Source organism: Dermacentor andersoni, chromosome 7 (genome assembly GCF_023375885.2).
Source record: "Dermacentor andersoni chromosome 7, qqDerAnde1_hic_scaffold, whole genome shotgun sequence".
Taxonomy (NCBI): domain Eukaryota; kingdom Metazoa; phylum Arthropoda; class Arachnida; order Ixodida; family Ixodidae; genus Dermacentor; species Dermacentor andersoni.
Window position 1 is genome coordinate 37753473 of NC_092820.1, and position 19868 is coordinate 37773340.

Genomic DNA, 19868 nt, shown 5'->3' on the forward strand with positions numbered 1-19868 from the left:
TCCTCAGCGTCTGTGGCGTTCGTGTACTACACGCTCGCTGCCGTTGTCTTGGTGCCTGTAGCCGCGCAACAACCACTGCCGTGAAGCCTTCCCACTTGTATTCCGCGGCGTCCACGTACCGGACGTGTGGGTCTTGGGCGTGTTGTTCGGTGAGCGCCTTGGCCCGCGCCAGCCGCCGTTCTTGGTTGTACTCTGGATGCATGTTCTTCGGGATGGGGTCCACGTAAATGTGGGCCGGCGCCTCATCTGCGATCTCACACGGTTGCCGGCTGGGAGCTCGGGGGTTGTAACCCAGGGACGTCAGTATACTGCGGCCCATCTTGGTGGTACAGAGGCGCTCGAATTGCGCGGTGAGCTGTGCCTCGGCTATTTCTTCTAGGGTGTTATGGACACCGAGCTACAAGAGCCGAGCCGTACTCGTGGTCTCCATTAAACCCAGCGCCGTCTTGTAAGCCCGTCTGATCAGCGTGTTGATCTTGGTCCTGTCAGTGACGTGCCAGTTGAGGTAGGCCACAGCGTAGGCGATGTGACTGATCACGAACGACTGGACAAGGCGCACGAGACGGTCTGCACGCATGCCCGCCCGTCGTGTAGAGACTAGGTGTATGAGCCGGATGGCGTCCATTGCCTTGGTGGTAAGCTTGTTGATGGTCTCGTCATTGCGGCCGCTCTTGTTGAGCAGCAGGCCCAGGACCCTGATCTTGGCAACTTTGGGGATGCGTTCTCCGATGCAGTCACAATCTTGATGTGATCACACTCCCGAAGGGGACCGCGCTTCAGTGCCGATCGAAGCGGTGTGAGGACGAACAGCTCGGATTTGGCGGACGAGCACATTAGGCCTGTGCCGTCAAGGTGCTGCTCGATGGCGGTAACCGCCGCTTGCAGCTGTTGCTCGATGCTGGCGTTGGTGCCGCCGGCCGCCCGCAGGGTAATGTCGTCGGCGTAGATCGTATGCCGGACGCCGGTCCCCGCTACTGCCCGCCCTCGCTACCCCGATCATGACGAGGTTAAAGAGCAACGCCGAGATGACCGAACCCTGTGGAGTACCCGTACTGCCGAGCTTGTGTTCGGGGAGCTTGACGTCTCCGGGGTGCAGTTCCACCGTGCGGTTGGTCAAGAAGTCTTGAATATAAGTGTAGCTCGTTACCCTGATATTGAGTCTGGATACTTGTGCTAACATGGCTGAGTGGTTGACTTTGTCGAATGCACTTTGTAAATCGAGACCCAGAATTACTTTGCTGTCTTGTTGTCGATGATTTCTTGTTTGAGTTGTAACATGGCTTCTGGTGTGCTGAGTCTGCGCCGGAAGCCGATCATCGTGTCAGGATAGAGGCCTTCCTTTTCTAAGTATTCCTACCACCGGTTGGCGGCCACGTGCTCCAGCACCTTGCCCACGCAGGACGTCAGCGAGATGGGACGCAGGTTGCCGATGTCCAGTGCCCGGATGTTTGCCCGGTTTCAGAGTAAGGGTCGTTCTTTCCGTTTTCCACTGTCGGGGGAGCTTGCCCGAATGCCAGCATTCATTGAAGTAATGGGTTAGGGCCACTATCGAAGCACCGTCCAGGTTGCGTAGCATCTTGTTTGTAACGAGATCTGGGCCGGCTGCTGAGCGAGTGTTGAGCTCGTGCAGCGCTACCCGTACCTCTGATATGGTAATGTCTCGGTCGAGCCACGCGTTGGGCAGCCCCCCGTACGGCGGGTTGGTTTCCGTTGGCGTGTCTGGCAGATACTTGGCTTCCAGGCTCCTGGGCCATTATTTTGTAGCGACGCCTTATGCCTTATTCTATGCTATTCTTTTCATCCACCACACATGGCCGCCTGATCCCGTTGATAATGTGTGCAGACCGTCGCTCTGACCAATGGCCAAGCGCAAAAAGCCTGAAAAAGCATAGAATCGGAATTGGCATCGCTACAAAATACCGGCCCTGATAACAGCGTCTTTTCCTTGTTGTGTGATGGTGTGCATGAGGCGGGCCAGGCGGTCGCGCTGGTATGACTTGGTCTTTGTTTCGTCTAGGAGGTGCCGAAATAGATTCCATGTACAACTGCGATACAGTACCCTGTCAGCTCGGTTGCAGATTTCGTTCCACTGTTGACGACACAGGAGCATGCAATGTTGTTCAATGGCCCTGTTTAAGTCAGCCACCTTCTTCCTCAATTTGCGATTCAGCCGGTGCTGCTTCCAACGCGCCTGTATGGAACGTTTGGCCTCTATCAGATGGGCCAGGCGGCTGTCCATGATGATGACGTCCTCGTTTGTTTCTATGGTATTCGTGGCTGAGCGCACTACATGGCGAAGCTCCGCCGTCCAGGTTTCGATCTCTGTGATGCCTTGTGCTATGGTGAGGCGCCCCTTACGAAATTTGTCCCAGTCCGTCCACTTGTGTATAATGGTATTGTTCCGTAATTGGTTGGGTATCGTAATTTCGAGGATGTAGTGGTCACTGCCCAGGTCGACGCCCATGTTGTGCCATGTTACTTTGCCCGTGTGGTCATTTTTCATGAATGTAAGGTCTGGTATGGTGTCTCGTGCTACGAAGTTGCCGATGCGGGTAGGGTGCGCGGGGTCCGTGATTAGGACACAGTTGTAGTGCAGCGTATCCTTTAATAATTCCCGTCCCTTGGCCGTGTCCTTCACATAACCCCCCACTCGATGGGCGGCATTGAAGTCTCCTCCGATCAGCAACGTGTTGTCTGTGGCTTGGGTGCTGGCTGTGTGTAGTAGGGTCTTGAATTTCTGTGTTTGGTGCTTGGGGTAACTGTAGATGTTTGCGATGAACAGGCTGCCTTTCCGTTGTTTGCTTGGGATGATTTCGGTGAATGCGTATTCCACCCTGCTGCGGCCGTGTTTGAGTTGGTTCTCGATGAACGTGAGCCCTTTGCGGACGAACGTGCAGACGCCCCGTCCTTCCGCTTGGCTAACGTGAGCTCGATACCCAGGGAGGGTGGGAGTGACCGTCGCCGTTTCTTGCAGCAGGATAATGTCGGGTTTCGTGTTTACTGTGGTAATATGTTGTTGGAGCACTGCTTTCTTGTTGTTGTAACTATGGCCGTTCCACTGCCAGACCGTAAGGCCCGGTAGCGATCCTATTGTGGATTGGGGTTGGGACATAGTCGTGGCGAGGGTGGGGCTTGCGCCTGGTCTTGGGGGTATGGGTGGTTGGCGAATTCCGCTGAAAAGATGGAGCTGCGCACTATAGGCTTGAGGGTGTGTTCATAGAATTCGAAACGCTCTTGTATGGTGTGGAAGGACGTGGTGATCAGTTCCTCCAGCCGTGCCGGTCGTTGATCGGTCACGGCAGCCATGCTGGCGTAGGTCTTGGCGAGCGCTTCAATTTTCGCTTCAAGCTGACTTTCCAATTGGGTCAGGTCCTTGTAATGTCGTGATGAAGTGCGTGTTCGTTTCTTGGTGGTTGGGTCAGTGGTCTTCTCCTCCTGGGGCGCGTCTTGGGTTTTGTCCTTTGATTCTGTGCCTTGGTGCGATAGCGTGTCGGTGTTCTGCTCGGGGACAACGGTGGGTGTACGTTCGGTGCGTGCTCGTTTCTTGGTGGTTGGGTCAGTGGTCTTCTCCACCTGGGCCGCGTCTTGGGTTTTGTCCTTTCATTCTGTGCCTTGGTGCGATAGCGTGTCGGTGTTCTGCTCGGGGACAACGGTGGGTGTACGTTCGATGCGTGCTCGTTTCTTGGGGGTTGGATCAGTGGTCATCTCCTCCTGGGGCTCGTCTTGGGTTGTGTACATTGATTGTATGCCTTGGTGTGATGGCGTGTCGGTGGCGGGTGTAGGTGTTTCGGGTGACTGAGCTCGGTCTGTCCTTGGATGGGCTTGCTGTGCTTGAAGTTCTTTCTTCACCTTGGCTAGCTCTTCAACAAGCCGGCGCGTGGTTTTTAGCGGCGCCGCATTGGTTGCGCGGAGTTGTTCGAGTTCCTTGTAGTAGGGGCTGGTAATCCACGCCTGCCAGCTGCTCGGAGTGCTTCGGCCACTAGTGCCGCTGTTGGAGCTGGCGCTGCTGCCTTTAACGTCGCCCTTGGCTACGTCGGCCCAGCTGACTTTGTCACGGGAGCGCGATCGCTTTGCGCCGCAGCTGTTCCTGTACGACGAGTCCCGGCCGCGGGATGCGCTGCGAGAGGCATGACGGGAAGCGTAACGTGATGCGTGGCGTTAGGCATGGCGCGACGCGCTGCGGAATCCGCCACGGGAAGCGCTGCGCGAGCGGGACCGTTAAAGCCCCTCAATCTTTCAAAAGTAGCGCCATTCTTAGATCTTTCCGCCACCCCGCTCACCCTGGCGCGTCCTCCTCCACGGCTCCTGTCGCCCCAGCCTCCTCCGCTCCCCCATTGGCCAATCTGTGTCACGTGGCAGCGGGCGCCGCGCTTTTGTATATTTTTTTCTTTCCAGCGCGCGGCGACCTCCATTGTTGGGCCTGCGCGACGAAAGTACGGCAGGCGGACTGACGGAGTGCGTTAGCGTAATAGAATGTGCAGGGCCGAGAACTTAATTGCGAAGCCATGCTGCTGCACCTTCGGTTGCCGCAACAGACACAGCGAGGGCAAAAAGCTTTTTGCTTTGCCGTTCGGCGGGCGCAACGCGAAAAGAAGTGTGGATTCGCAGGATCGGGTGGGCTGACTTCGAGGAAGTGGCAAAGAGCGCACGGCTTAGTGAAGTAAGGGCCACGGCTACTCACAACCTCTTATTTTGAGCCTAGTTCACGCCTTCCGCTTCGAAAAAGTGGGTGTTCATGCTCTGCGTGGTTTTTAGCGCGTTGTTTGACTTTCTTTTTTCGAATGTGCTCTCTTTGTTTCATGTAGTATCGTCTTGCGGTGAAATGCACGCATCTGCAGCTGGCCTGTGACATAAAAGCGACTTTATTCAGGGTGTGTTTTGAGCTCCACCAAAAGTTAGCACATTCTCAACGCTATTGCAAGGCTCACTATTACTTACGATGCAGTCTTTTAGCTTCGAATGTACGCCCGCATGTATTGATTTGGTTTGTGGTGATTAATGTTTTTAACGTTCCGAAGCGACTAAAGCTAGGATGGAGGTCGTAGTAGATGGCTCCGGATAACTTTATCTAGCTCGCCTGGAGATGTTTAACGTGCACTTTGATCGTAGAGTCGTACGTGGGCCGGTAAATTCCTCGTTGGCGTTTCATAATACTCGTGCGCTAGTGCTGCTTTAGAAGTTGGCGCCTCGGCGCGATTGTATTTCTTCAATAAATTTTATTTACTAGTGTAACAACTTGTCATTATTTCGTGTTATTGACGGCGCCGTCAGGGCACCAAAGCGGCAACGGCAACACCACAGCTAGAACCAGCGCTAGATGGGGCTCGCCGAAGCCTGTGCATGCCACGGGGGTATAAGATCGCGGACAGCCAATTTTGTATGCGAACACTCCCTGCGACGTCTGCATTAGTGTAATGTTACGTGCTCTTCAGAGGCTTCCGTTAGCCATTACATGTGCCCTCCTGGAGCAGTACTTGTAAAAAAAAAAAATATATCGTCACGATTACCAAAGCATCCCGCAATGAAAAAACGGCCCTGTTGCCAGGCGTTGCTGACCGCACACAGCCGGAATCTCTCACGCGCCGACCGAACAAAAGTGTCCTGCAGGTACGTGAATGAACCTAAGAAACCACGTACGCATACTTTCACGCTGTCAACACCTGAAACATTGGTAATTACGCGCGTGTTTGAGTACACCGCGTGCTTGCGTCGTGTTTCAGCAACACGAACTCTCAACGTCGCGCGCTTTACGCCTTAAATACGCCTTGAATAATGGTCATTTTCTCTATTTCCTCCGCAATTCTAACACGAAATTCTAAAGGCCAGTTACCGACTGACGAAGAAAGATCTCGATTGAAAAAACTGCTCCGCAGGGCTCGAACGAACTTTTCTGCGGATTTCCTCCCGTAGCGTGTTAGCCGTCGTCTGCTACGGCAGGCCCACCACCGGCGGCGCCACCGTCGAGGGCGCGCCGAGCGGAGGAGGAGGGAAGCGAATGGCGCTACTTTGGGAGATTGAGGGGCTTTAGGGACCGTCCTAGGTGTGGAAAGGAGCTTGATTCGAGTGCTTGCTTTCGCTGTTCTTCGGCGTTGCGGTGTTCCCATCGCCGTCGCCGCACGACGTACGGAACCTTGTATTTGGCTCTGCAGAAACGGTCCCCACAGAGCTTGCCACAGAGCTTGAATTTGGGGACACGCTTGTGGCCCTCTCTATTATTAGAAACACCGCATGAAAGACAAACACGTACTTTCGGTGTGGGGCACATGTCGCGCCTGTGGCCGACCTTGCCGCATGCTTTGCAAACTCCTATTTGCTTCCTGTAGAGACTGCATGGATAGAGGGTGGATTCATAACGCACATACTTGGGAACCTTAAGCCCGTTGAACACAATGATTATTGTCGTCGTGTTCCCGATACGCTTCGCCCCCACGGCGAGGGGGTTGTACTTTGTAACGATCTGCTGCATTATTTCGCCTTCGCTGTCCTCGAGCGCTATGCCCCTGATCACGCCCTTGACTGTGCCGTGGGCGGTCGTTCCGTAAGCGCTCACTTCGTATATTCTGCCTTGGACGTTGATATCTTGTATTCGGGCATATTTCTTCGCTCGCTACTCACACGGAGTGCTGAGAACCATAATGTTCTATGGGTATTGGGACACGCCATATCCTCAGCTCGATCTGCCTTCTCAATTGCCGCTGCCGCCATGATGGCAGTAGCCACGCATGCTGCTCCCGCCTTGAAAATATCGAGCCCTCCGCGGGCCGCACGACGATCTTAATTTCTTCCGTAGGCATTGCGGGCATGCGAGTCGCCCGAATTACTGCGGCCCTAACGTTCTTCTTGAATTTAGTCTTGTGCTGAGAGCTCGGAGTATCGGTACGAGAATTCGACTCACCCTGCGTTGCATGCAGGCGTGTTCCGCTCGGGTGTCCACCGTTGTGCAGCCATCCGGGCGTGCGATGAAATTCCTCGGGTATAATTTCTTCTCCCTCTACATGCACGCACATTTGGGAAACCTGGCAACCGTGCGCCAAAGCGGTGGGGAAAACCTCCATGTTGTGGTGGCAGTAGTACGGCTGGCTAGGCCTAGCAAGCCTTGGCTTCGCTTAGGCCTAGCAATGCCTATTGGCGGTGAACCAGGTAAAGTCCGATAAATCGATGAAAAACGCACCTTTGATGGCATCATATGGCTCGTCCTCTGTTTGCGCAAATGGCAAGAACCTAATTCTGAATGGCGTTAGCGGTAAATGCTTTTTATGCGTCCTTTGTAGGACGTCCCACAAGAAAATTGAGTCACAGCAATCTAAGAAAATATGTTCAATTGTTTCTGGCTTGTTACATATCATACAATTTACACCGCAAAGCAGATAGATACCTTTTTCTTTTAACGATGGTTTAACAGGCAGTGTGCCACTGTGCAGTAAGAAGAAAAAAGTTTTAGCTGACGCCCTAATAGGCATGTTTTAACATGTTTCCGTACATCCCGTTCGGATCCTAATCATACTTCACACAATATAAAGGTACAGAGCATAGCATATCAACTAAATCCTTATACAATTTTTTTTGCTCACTGATGACAAATAATCTATGGAATAATGCACTTCAACAAGACGAGCAGCATGAACAACTTCTTTCAAAAATCATTTTGCCACTTGCGGTGCACAATATGAGGATACAATGTACTGTGATAGTGCATCACGCAGGCGCACTAGTACGTTGAAAGCCATCGCTTTGATCACGCAACAAAAACTATTGCGAAACAAGTTGCTTAAAAAGCAAGTGCGAAAGGCCAAGCCTGCCTTCCTTGACATAATAAAACAGATTTATTCTGCCGGTCCTCTCCCAAGTCGATCTCCAGATAAAGAAATCAAAAATTCTATGGTTCTTTTGCACACACGTTCGCGACATGCATAGCACTTGTAGTATATAAAACGTTTCCGCAAGAGAAACACATTGAGAACTGTTGCGCGCGCAAATATCGACAGGCCGCATCCGCCCCACTTTGGTGTCTGTGTCATACCGTGTTCCACTTGATCAGTCCACTGTTCGGTATTTTCCTGATAACACCCTAATGGTACGCAAAGATACCTGGACGGAGAAGTGGTAAAGTTGATCCCCTCAAGCTGTTCTGGCCTAGAATCCCACTCCCCACGCCAAAGCCCTAGGCACTTTTTCCAACTAATGGCACTTTCAGTTAGTCTACAGATGGCTGTTGCGTCACTGACTGCCTCTTGTATGCTCTCTTTATTTTTACAAAATATCGCGATGTCGTCTGCATAGACCAAAACGTTTAGTTTATGCGATAAAAACTGGTAACCCGTTATTTTTTCATTGCTCAACACTCTTAAAGAAAAGAGCTCTAAGTAAATTGCAAACAAGGCCGAGGCGGGACATCCTTGACGGACACTAGAATGCATGGCTATATCTTCGCCGAGTTTCCTGTTAATAACTATGTTAGCCTGGCAATTATTGTATGCCATTTTCACACCGTCTCTTTTAACCGCTCCTACATTTACGTAATCCAGCAACGCAAAAAGTATGTTATGACACACCCTGTCAAATGCTTTTTCCAAATCTAACTGAATCATGGCTATACGACTACATGACGCATCACAGCACTCTAAAACTGTTCTTGCTGTAAGAATATTGTCTAGTCCACACTCCTGCATAAACGTAGATAAAAACAAAGCACTTTCATCCCGAACTGGCAATCCCTTGCTTCTATCTTCGTTCCGGCATACACAGTTAAAATCACCGAGGAGTATCACTTTTCTTTCACATTTGCACTTTCGAAAAACCTGAGCCGATCCTTAACACTATTTGGTGCATATACACAAATGACGCGGCATTTCTTAAACGAGAACAGAAAATCACAAAATACAATTCGGCCGTCTTCACTAGAATAAATATATTCTTCCACAAGACCAAGAGAACTACGCACAATAATGGCACAGCCTCCAGAGGTGCCAAGGGAGTGACATACGCAAACGTTGTACAAATACCTAAAAGGTTCGACCAAGAGTTCTGTTTGCTCCTGACTTTTAACCTTCGTCTCCTGAACCACTATCAAGTCAAGGTCATACTCGCAGAGGAGACGATCCGTTCCTACGTGCCAGTAGGAACGGATCGCATGGTTCCTACCTCACACCTAGGCCCGGCGCCGCCGGTGCAAAACCTTGAAGGACTTGTGGTTATACACGCACACGGCGTGCGCCCGCCACACACTTCACATGATGCTGAAGCCATTCTAGCCGTGTCCTTTTCCGTATATGGTTTTAAGGCCCTTGGTTGAAGCACAACCCTCGTTACTACGAGGGTGGCTTCCACGGCGGTCGGATGCCCGCTCTGATCTTGGGTGTGGGCTTAGTGCCGAGTCGTTTGCCCGTATCAACCTTCGTCGCCGGCTCACTTCCTGCCCCCTTGCCTGGTCGGCCGCCGTCACGAGCGACCTCTTCAATCGGTCACTTTGCAGTTGCGCCACTTACGCCTGAACTCACGACGTCCATGTCTTCTGGCTCGCTGTTTGATGCGGTGTTATTCTTTCCATCGTCTTTGTTGTTTTCGTCCACTGGCGACACCGTAAGCACAGTGGCGCTCGGCCTGGCACAACCACAAGTGTTGTCATACCACCCACTCGAAGCTGATGTGGTAGGTCCTCGATAGTCACTCCGGTTTTCAGTTCCAGTGCTACGGTACGACTCGAAGTTCCCTTGTCCGTGATACCATGGACGCGCCATCGCTCCTTCGATATATTATCACTTTCCCGTAGGCCGCAAACGCGGTGCTTGCATCTTCATCCGGTACATAACGCAAAAGCCAATGTAGCTTTAGCCGAACGTCTTGCATATTTCGGTCGATAACGAGGCATCGCCTCTCCTTTATCTTGACGTCACCAACCGTGAGCATCTTCTTCATTCCTTCTGCTGTGCTGAAGGTCACCGCCCATACGTGGTTCATCTGTAAAGCCCCCAAAGCAAGCACCTCGGGCAGCATTCCCAATCTAACCATCGTGTCGCGGACACCTTCCACACGATGTCTGTAGTCTCCGTGCAGAAAAACAGTATTTGTGACACACGCACCTTTAGGTAACTGTGGCAAAACGACTTCATATTCCGGGTTTTCTTCGGCAATAATCCTGTTTCCACGACCCATATGGGTCGCTGTATCCGCTCCACCGGAGCTCATGGTGACACAACCTTTCGCTAGCGCGTCCGGAAGTGGACTCAACTATAGCGGCGACGGGAAGTAGTGCACAAAACGGTTCACCTATGTAGCGCTTGCATCACACGCAAATAAAATATGTGAATAGAAAAAGTATGCATTGCAACCAGTGAGGAATGGACTCACGACCCCTTGCTTACAAGACCAGCGCTCTACCACTGAGCAATAGCGGCCACGGGAAGAGGGGCACAAAATTGTTCAGCTATGTAGCGTTTGCGTTACACGCAGATAAAATATGTAAATAGAAAAGTATGCATTGCTACCAGTGAGAATTGAACCCATGACCCATGGGCAGTGACCTGTGGTCAGTGACGTCCAAGGACGAGGAAGGAAAGAGAAGATACTTGCTGCAGACACGTTTAATGTCAAGAACGAGGGCTACATCGTTATAGACCCCTGCGAAAGAGGTGTGCGTCTGAATCTCTACTGGCTACTCCATGGTGTGCCGGACAACGATGTGCGAACGGCTCTGGCTCCCTTTGGAAAAGGGACTGAAATTACAAGAGAGCAATCGAAAGGGATAGGCTGCATTGATAAATGATCGACAACGTGCTCCATGACACTGAAGCTGAAAGTAGGCGTTATCATCGAGGATTTGCCTCATCAGTTGCGTGTTGCTGAAGACGTTGCACTCGTCCACGTTCAAGGCAGAGCTCCACTCTGCCTCCGGTGCCACGGCATCGGCCACATACGTCGCGAGTGCCGTTTGCACGTTGCGAGCTCTGTCGTCGCTATGGCCACGACGAGACCCAGTGCGTGCGCTCTTACGCCAGCGTAGCAGGCCCAGCCCGGTGGGACTTGGTTTCCGAGCACATGATGGACGCAGTTGATGTTGAAGAGGCTATCCGAGGACACGGCGAAGAAGGAAGGACAGAGGCAGCAGTGCCTCTGCACAGCCCAGGCGGAGACGCCAAGGAAGCGAGTAGCGAGCAAGACCCTGGGCTTATTGCTACCGTAACGAGCCTAGACACACCGAAAGAAGACGCAAGCAACACCTGAGACCACACTAGCGATTCTTTCCCTGAGAGCACGAAAACAACCAAGGAAATTTCCACCAATTTGAACTTGGCAGCGTCTGGCAGTGGACCTGCAAAGAGAAACCGAGAGGAAACTGGAGATACCTCTGCAAGAGGTGGTGAAAAAGGCACCGGAGAACCTCCTACAAAGGCTGCAATGTCCAGACGGCAGTGTTTCCAGCCAGCGCCAAACCTTATGCCAGCGCGACGGACTACTTCACTACTCCCGCCTTCTCAGCGGCGGCTTTTTCTTTTTCTTTTAATTTTCTTCCCTTGTACAACCCCGCTCAGTCAGCGCAGTACTAGCGCGCGTTAATACCCTAGAACGACAGCATATAGAAAAACAATGTCAGCCCATGTGCCTGTTCGACGTAAAAATATGAGTACAATATTCGCAATAATCCCATTTGATATAGCAGTAATCTTTAAAAATGCATTGCGTGTCGCAACTTCTAATTCAAGAGGCATTTCTGCACGAAGAGGGCAATATCAACTAAGTCGTATTCTCTTAGAGAATGATAGAGACTTGTTAGCGGCCCAACAGACCAAAATCGAGAGTGAAGAACTTACTGATAAAATGGTTGAAGTCTTCCGCTGTAGATATAATGTTTGCGCGAGTAAAACAGTTGGTAGGTCCGGTGGTTGCGCTATCTTTATTCGAAAAAGCATTGGGGTCATGAAACTTTGTCTAGTAGTGAAAATGGCCGGCTAGTATTTTGTGATTTTGTTTTTGCGAAAATCGTCTGGCGTGTTGTTTGTGTCTATGCACCGAATATAATTAATGAGCGGGAAGTTTTCTTTAATACTGTGCGAACTTGTCTAGAATGCGAAAGGAGTGTTGTGCTACTTGGTGACTTTATACACGTATGTCGACCTGAAGATCGATCCAGTAACAGAAATCATAGCGATAAAAGTGCAGAAGTGTTATGCACAATGACTCAGGAAAATGAACTTGAAGATACTGGCTTAGTGTTGACTCGTGAAGACCAAGAAAACGTATTGAAGACCAACAACCTATTGTTTGAGGCCCACAGTCTTATCTGGCTTCTCACGAGAAGTTGGATCTTCAGTGGAGATTCTTAGGGCAGGATTCTCCTCAGTACGTAACTAATGTGACACGTAAGCGTTTACACAAATACCCAGCTGTTTGGTTTTTTTTGCCGATTCCTGTGTACCGTGGGTTGTACCAGATAGGCTCTGAGTGTGACGTCTTCAGGCGTATTAAGCGAATGCCGGTGAAACCCTAAATGAAATCTTTCTTTTTCCAACTGTATACCGGCACACTACCTGTGAAGCCGTGGTCACACAGCAAAGGCCTCTGTGTCAGGGAGCAATGCCTTTATACGAGGTGAGGGACGGGCTACAGACAACGTCTGGCTAGTTCGGCCGCATTTGCCTGGGAAAGCAATTTTCACGGGTTCCGAGAAACGGCAATATGTAAGGGTTTATATGCACTAGTGGTCCGGTTTTCGTTTTTTCAAAAAATAAACAACTAGAAATGGCTTTAAATTCTCGAATAGCGCTACACATTGCCACGTTCAATGTCTGAGGCCTCGGCGCCAAAAGGCGGCATTACCAGGTCAGGTGGTTGTTTCAAGAAAATAATTTGGTCATAGTCGATCGCTCTACTGGAAACAAAAAATTGACAGCGAAGAGCGAACGGACCGAATGGTTGAAATATTTAGAGTGTGGCACAATGCGTGCGTTCACCACGCTGCCTGCAGTTCGAGTGGGTGTGTATTGTTCTTGTGGAACTCTCTAGAAATTGCTACGCAATGCGTATTTGTTTGTGATGAAGATGGAATGATCGCGTGTGTCTTTTCTCTCCGCGATTCCGAATGACGGGTGATTAGTGTATACGCCCCAAATAATGAAAGAGAACAACGTGATTCTTTTGAAAACTTGATGTCTATTTGAAATCGGAGCGCTATATCATCCTCCTGGGAGACTTCAATTGTTTATTTTATGAAGAACCTAATGACAAATTGTTTGTACGCGGTCAAAGTGCAATTTTGTTGTTCGCAGCAAACCGAGAGCTACAATTCGAATACGTTGGTGCAGTGTTTGCAGTGGAAAGCGAACTATGGGCCCTATAACCTAAAACTATTCCAATATGTTTCTATTCCAATCTCCTGACGTCAAATTTGCGTAACCACCAACGCAAGTACCGGGCGGTCACCCGCAGGGTTGTATGAACCGACCAATCAAACGCTCTCCTCGTTCATAGGAGGTCCCTTTTGTTTGCTTGAAAAACGAATAACATTGCCTACACTGAGCGGCTTGTCGTATCTAATTGGCGGACAAGAGGCGAGGAGAACGCTCAAGTGGAGAGGGATCCGCTGGGGCAGAGCCAGTGCACTGAAAATCGATAACCGGATGAAGAGGGTGGTGCCGGAGTCTGCGATTGGTCGGCTTTCCCTTACTTAGCTTGTGGTGGCTGGTCGAAAATCACGGCGGCATGCAACGGAAGCTTAAGGATGGCGCTAAAACTGACCCTCAGCAAAGAAGAGTTGGCAGAATGAGGTTGTAAACGTGCCGAAAATGCTGGAAAACGTTACACGGCACCGCAAGAAGTATTATTATACGCAAATACACCCATGCTCTCCGGCAGGTGCGAGTAGCCAGCGTCTCAGCGATCGGCGGTAGCCATCTTTTATTCCTTTCGGAACGGGGTAGCCTGCGGATATTCCGAAGAAAATTCAGTTTTGTTCGGCATATTAATGCATCTTTATCGCGTACACGTCACTTTGACGCGGTGAGTTCGTGCGGTTTTGTGACGTCGCGTGACAGGCAGGTGAAGTGGGTGCAGCCCGAAAACTTTTTACCGATAGCTGAGGGCTAATGGCGAAAATGGGTCGAATAAGAAATAACTATTTTTTTTTCTGTCAAATCATGCATAATCTGTGTCTACACATCATGTCAGATGGAGAGCTATCGCGGTTTTCGTGACGTCGCGTGAGAGACAGGTGAAGGGGGGGTGGTCGAAAAAAGTTTTTGATCAATTGTGGAGGGCTGATAGCAGAATCGCAATGGAAAAGTTTGGAATAGTTTTACGTTATAGCGCCCTGTGTTTACGCATTTCCAACGGGGCCGTCAGACGAGATTAGATCGAGCATATATAACTGCGAGACTGGTTCCGTTGTGTAGAAGCTATGACGTCAGGCACGTATCCTTCAACGACTATAGTCTAGTAATGTTCTCGTTCGGAAAAAAAAGAAACCCGACGTTTTAATTGGTACATGTGAAGATCGAATGTCAAGCTTCTGGACGACACAACTTTTTTCTCGCGCTTGCAAAAGAACGTATACGAGATATGCTTGCTTGCGAATTCGGGGGGTTATAGCGATGTCGGATGAGTTTAAACTGGAATTTAAAATAAGAGCCATGGAAAGAGCCTCTGTATTACAGTACAGTGAAAAAAGAAGAGAAAATGAAGTGCTCAGTAAACGTATCATCTTGTTGTCGATGAAATGCACAGAGACAGGATAGATGCCAACAGAGATAACGAACGTAAAAAAAATAAGCTTGAAATCATTGTTGTCAAGAGATACAAGGGGTCGGTGATACGCGCGCGCGCATAGCACTTGTGGCTGGGAGAAATGCCCATAGGACGGGCTGTGAGCGAAGAGAATACATGCGCATCGCAAAATGAAATAAAAAAAATCGAATATGGCAACGTGCCTAGTAGCGATAGTAATGCAATACAGCGTGACTTCGTCGAACGTTGTGGAAAGTTGTTAAGGTGCAAAGGGCCAGTAGAAGCTGGCTTTGACACGAAATAGTTGCCTTTAATGCCGAGACTAGATGATGGCATAAAGTCAGTCCTTGAGAACACGATTATGGTGAGTGACATGGGAACTGCAATTGATGATCTGAAATCTGGAAAGGCGCCCGGACCTGATGGTTTAGGCGCGGCTTTCTACAATGCATTTAAGCATGAACTAGGAGCCATTTTACACCATGTTCTAGCCGAGGCTTATGAAGTAAAATACATGCCTCCTGCTTTCCGAAAAAACTCATGCCGTGCTGATCCCGTAATGCCATGACCCTGTGAAGCTGCTCTCAGTAAGGTCGTATCGCCCCACAGCTTTGTCTAATGTAGATTACAAAATAGTCATGAAAGCTTTAGCAAGAAGGTTGTCATCAGTGACGACATCAATGGCAGGCCCACACCAAACTTGTGGCATTAGAGGCCGGTTGATATTTAATAGCAGACATGTGGTGAGAGGTATTCTTGAGTGTTGCGATGCTTGGGACGGAAGAGTTGCTATGATGCCACAAGACATAGAGAAGGCTTTCGGCCGTGTTGTGCGCAGTGTGTTTCTTTCTATCCTAGAGCACGTGAATGTTGGAAACATTATATTAGAAGGCTTAAACCTTACTTGCGAAGGGTGTAGCACAAACCTATTAGTAAATAAACAAATCTCTGGCAACATAAATTTATGTAGAAGCATAAAAAGCACTGCCGGCTTTGTCGCTTCTATTCGCAATTTACATGGAACCGTTCTGCTTAAAACTTATACACAGTGGGAAAATGCGGTGTTTCCGTTTGATGAATAGTGAAGTGAAAATTCTATCGTATGCATATCATGTCACCGTCTTATGTGAGGATTAGGAAAGTGTTCGTAAAACTGTTAAACATGTTCGCACGTATTGCAAGCTGTCTCCAAGCGTTGGTAACTACTAGAAGTGCGGCGGTTTTGGACATGGCAGCGGGGAGGAGAAACCCAATCTTTTTGAAAACTTACAATGGACAGTCTCTGCTAGAAAATTTCTAGGAGCACCACTACAGTGGTAATATGAGTCTTCAGAATACTGCGGACTAGAGTATGAAAGAGTGCGCCAGAAAACTACCAAATGGGACGGAAGAAAATTTGTCCATATTTAACAGGCCGACGATTTGCAACACGTTCCTCGTTGCGAGAATTTGGTTTGCGTTGCAGATTCTCGCTATGTCGCGAGCTGGTGCCGAAAATTTTCACAGAATTCTTGCAACTTTTGTGTGCAACTTTTATTTAAATAAATAAATAAATAAAAAAAACTTTTGTGTGGAATTCAACATGGGAGCGCATGAGTCGTCCTAACTTGATTAGTTCACTGAAAGGAGGAGGGCTTGGCTTAGCTCATGTTTTTCGTAGGCAGATGGCCCGAAGTTATATTTTCTCGCGTGACCAGCATGACCTCTTTGGTGGAGTGCTGAAGAAAGACGGCAGAATGCTCTTGCTTAGTTTGTTGTTTCATCGTGTGGCGTTACAGAAAGCGGTTTGTGCGGATGTCTACGCGTAGTGCGTTCGAAATTCCTAAAGTACGTTTATTACTTGATTATCTCATTATAGTGTCAAAGAAACGATGATGTCATGCTTCCAACAGTTTTATATTGAGACATATTTTCTGTTCACTGGGTGACGACGTTTTAATAAGCGTTAAAAGAACGCGAGTTCCGTCTTCAGTGAAAACTTTGTATGTATTTCAACTTCATAGTGGCACGCTTCAAGTCAAACCTTGGCCGCAGGAAAAGGGCTTTTTTCGTTCTCTTGTCAGTTGAGTGGATTCTATGCCGCAAACCAGAAACACTAACACAGATATTCCTGGCTAGTATTCCTAGCTGGACCATTTTCCTGAAGGTGAAACTGTGCTAACTACAGATCCGAAAGATGCAGTGCAGAGGACATGAGACGAAGGAGTCAAAGAAGAATCGGCCAGGAAACCCACCACTGCTGAGTTGGATGAAACGGAGCACGGAACGGCAACTCCGTTGATGGATGTCGAAGAATTGAGTGCAAGCTATGCCACTTCGAAAAGAGCAAAGGACGCGACCAGGAACCTGGACGCCAACCATGACAACGAGACCAAGACGAGTCACCACCAGAAACGAAGGCGGGTCGTTGGGCTCTCATGCGGCCGAGGCCGAACATCCCGCCGGACAGACGCACGGCGGCACAACAGCCTACGTAGGACCCGGCGCCTACTAGGGTGCCTGGAGTAGCGTCGTCAAGAGATTGGTGCCTTTTTAGAATCAGCCTTCGCCTACACTCTAAAGGACGCGTGGGGATACCGCGGCTATGATCAGAACAGTTTTGTTCAGAAAGTTTTCTACATTGTGTTTGGATCGTTAGTATTCCAGCGACACAGTGCGATCGACTTGCCTTTGGAGGTGAATTACGGTGAAATTAGAGACAGCATCAGGAGTAGACTTGTTAAATATTAAATGGAGCGTGACGGCGGCACTATCAGCTTAGCCGCTTTTGCAGGGAGAAGGAACTCGATGTTGATGCTTTCCAAGAAACTAAGGTCGAAACTCAAGAGCAGACCGCTCACATGGTGCCGCCTTTCGCGGCGCATTACGATGTGTGCGCGTGCCATGCTAATAGCACTTCAGACGGATGTGCGTTGACAATGCGGAAGCGTTTTGGTATTATTGCAGAAAGTGTAACTGTTTGTCAAAACGGACGCAGGCTCGTTGTAGATTTTAGAATCCGCATACAGGGGCCACTTCTATGTGGATTCACCGTCGAACTCTCGCTTACAAATGGCACAAATGCACCGCTCCCTCAAATACACGCACAGGCAGAGACTCAAACGTCTAACTCACCCTCACGTGTTTAGGCCGACAGATGATCCCAGGAAATATTCATAAATAAACTAATTAACAACAAGGCCACTGCTCTTGACATATTTCACAAATAGTATTTATGCAGACGACAGCAACTTTTCTACATTGCCATATTGAAGCTTTACAGAATGGTACTCCCGAAAACTTCGATCACCTAGTAAAGTCTGCCCACTTCGACCTTGCTAGCTGCCTGGCTCACGCAATTTAAGGGCTGGGTACACCTCCTTCGGATGTCCCTTATCCCCCACCAGCGACCTTCGGTCCTCCGTGCCCTTGATAAAGAAAAATTGTTCATCCATTCACTCTCCCCTCATCAAACACCTCATGCGCTACTTTGTCAGTTGGTGTTCTCTTTCAACCACTTTGCTCCGTCGGAGCACGCTCGTGCCCGACAACTAGCTAAATTAGTGCGATTTCATTGAAAGGGATGGATGAGGCGAGAAAATCTGACAGTTGTCTATTAAATCCAAAGCAGTTTTTCCTCACTGGTCATCGGTAGACGCGCATAGGTTAAGAAAATCAATTACGCAAATCTAAGCAAGAGCGAAGTCACAGCCGAGCCAAACAATGCGTACGCATTAGTAGGCAATTCTCAGATTTTCTGTAGCTTTTTCTTTCTCACCTTTTCTTGTTATTTCGTATAAAATCGAATGGATAATCTGCCTCTCTTAAAGCACAACCGAAGCGTTGTAAGCACGCCCGCTTTATTTTCATTAAAAATTTTCATAAACTCATTTTCATGCTTTAGCATGAAAGTGATTTGTACAGCTCTAATATTGTCGCTATGGCTGTGTTCAGAACTGCAAATCTCCCTGCTTAGGTGTTTAAAGTCGTTGACACTTAACGGGCGTCTTCCACCTCTCTCGCTTACGATATATTTGGCGAGCCTTGACAGTGCGCTTGTGAATTGCGGCGTCTATCATAGACATATTTTTCGGAGAACAGTGTCGTTCTTCACAGCCTGTACCACCGTATGTGTTAAAAATATTTCCGCTCTGACTCAGTAGCTGTTACATGCGTACATTACGTGCAGAGTGTACGCTGTCTGATTGTTACAAGTGCGCTTTCAGTTAATGAGCTTTCCTTTGCGATTATAACAGAAATAAATCATCGTTGTTAGTTAACTGCCAATCCTGAATGTTTACTGTGTAATACATTAACTAAATAATATTGGTGTCAGATGCTAGGTGTAGGACTAAAGCAGAGAAAGAATTTATTTGCATTAACCACTATTTACCCTTTTCAAGGACAATTGTTTCTGCGCTGTGAAATTCTGGAAACGTGTGCACGCTGTATAGACATTGAAGTCAACATATATGAAAGCGCGGCCAACTTTCTTTACTGTCGAGTAGCTTCGCGACACTCTCTCCAATGCTTCGTTTTGCGCAGCCATGCGTGGTGTGAAAGGCGACAACTCCCAAAGGCCGAAACTTCTCAACTTCATCCCTCTGCCTGCTGTGATAAGGGCAGCACGGAGTAATGCAGTAACCACACGGCGAACCGGAGAGCTTCCACACACACACAAAAAAACATAAATGTGCTATTTCGATCCGTTACGCTGCCGGCTCCGAGGCCGAGGCGCACGAACTCTGACTGCCCCGACATCGCTTCCTGAAAGCGGAGTGCGGTCCCACCGGGAATAGCGACGAACACCGTCGTCTCGCTGCAAGGGCATTTGAGCTTTAGTTGATGTCCGTAGTAAACTTAGGCAGCAGTTTTGCAAACGCTGGCAGTTTTCCTTTCGGAAGTAGGTAAAGCAAAACAACTTGCCTGGATGTTTGTTTTTTTACGAGCCTTTCACGGGCGATCGCTGAACGCACGTTCTCTGGCGCGCTACTCTCTCACCTCTGCATCGAGCGCTTCGCGGGTTGAGCCACAAACGCGCCTGCGAAAGTTCCACGCGAGAGCTGCCAGCGCACACGATTTGGGGCTGCTAAACGCGACCTAGGTTTTCCTGCATTCGCAGCTTGTAGAGCGTCCTTGTTCCGGGAAATGAGGTTCCGTCCCTTTGTTTCATG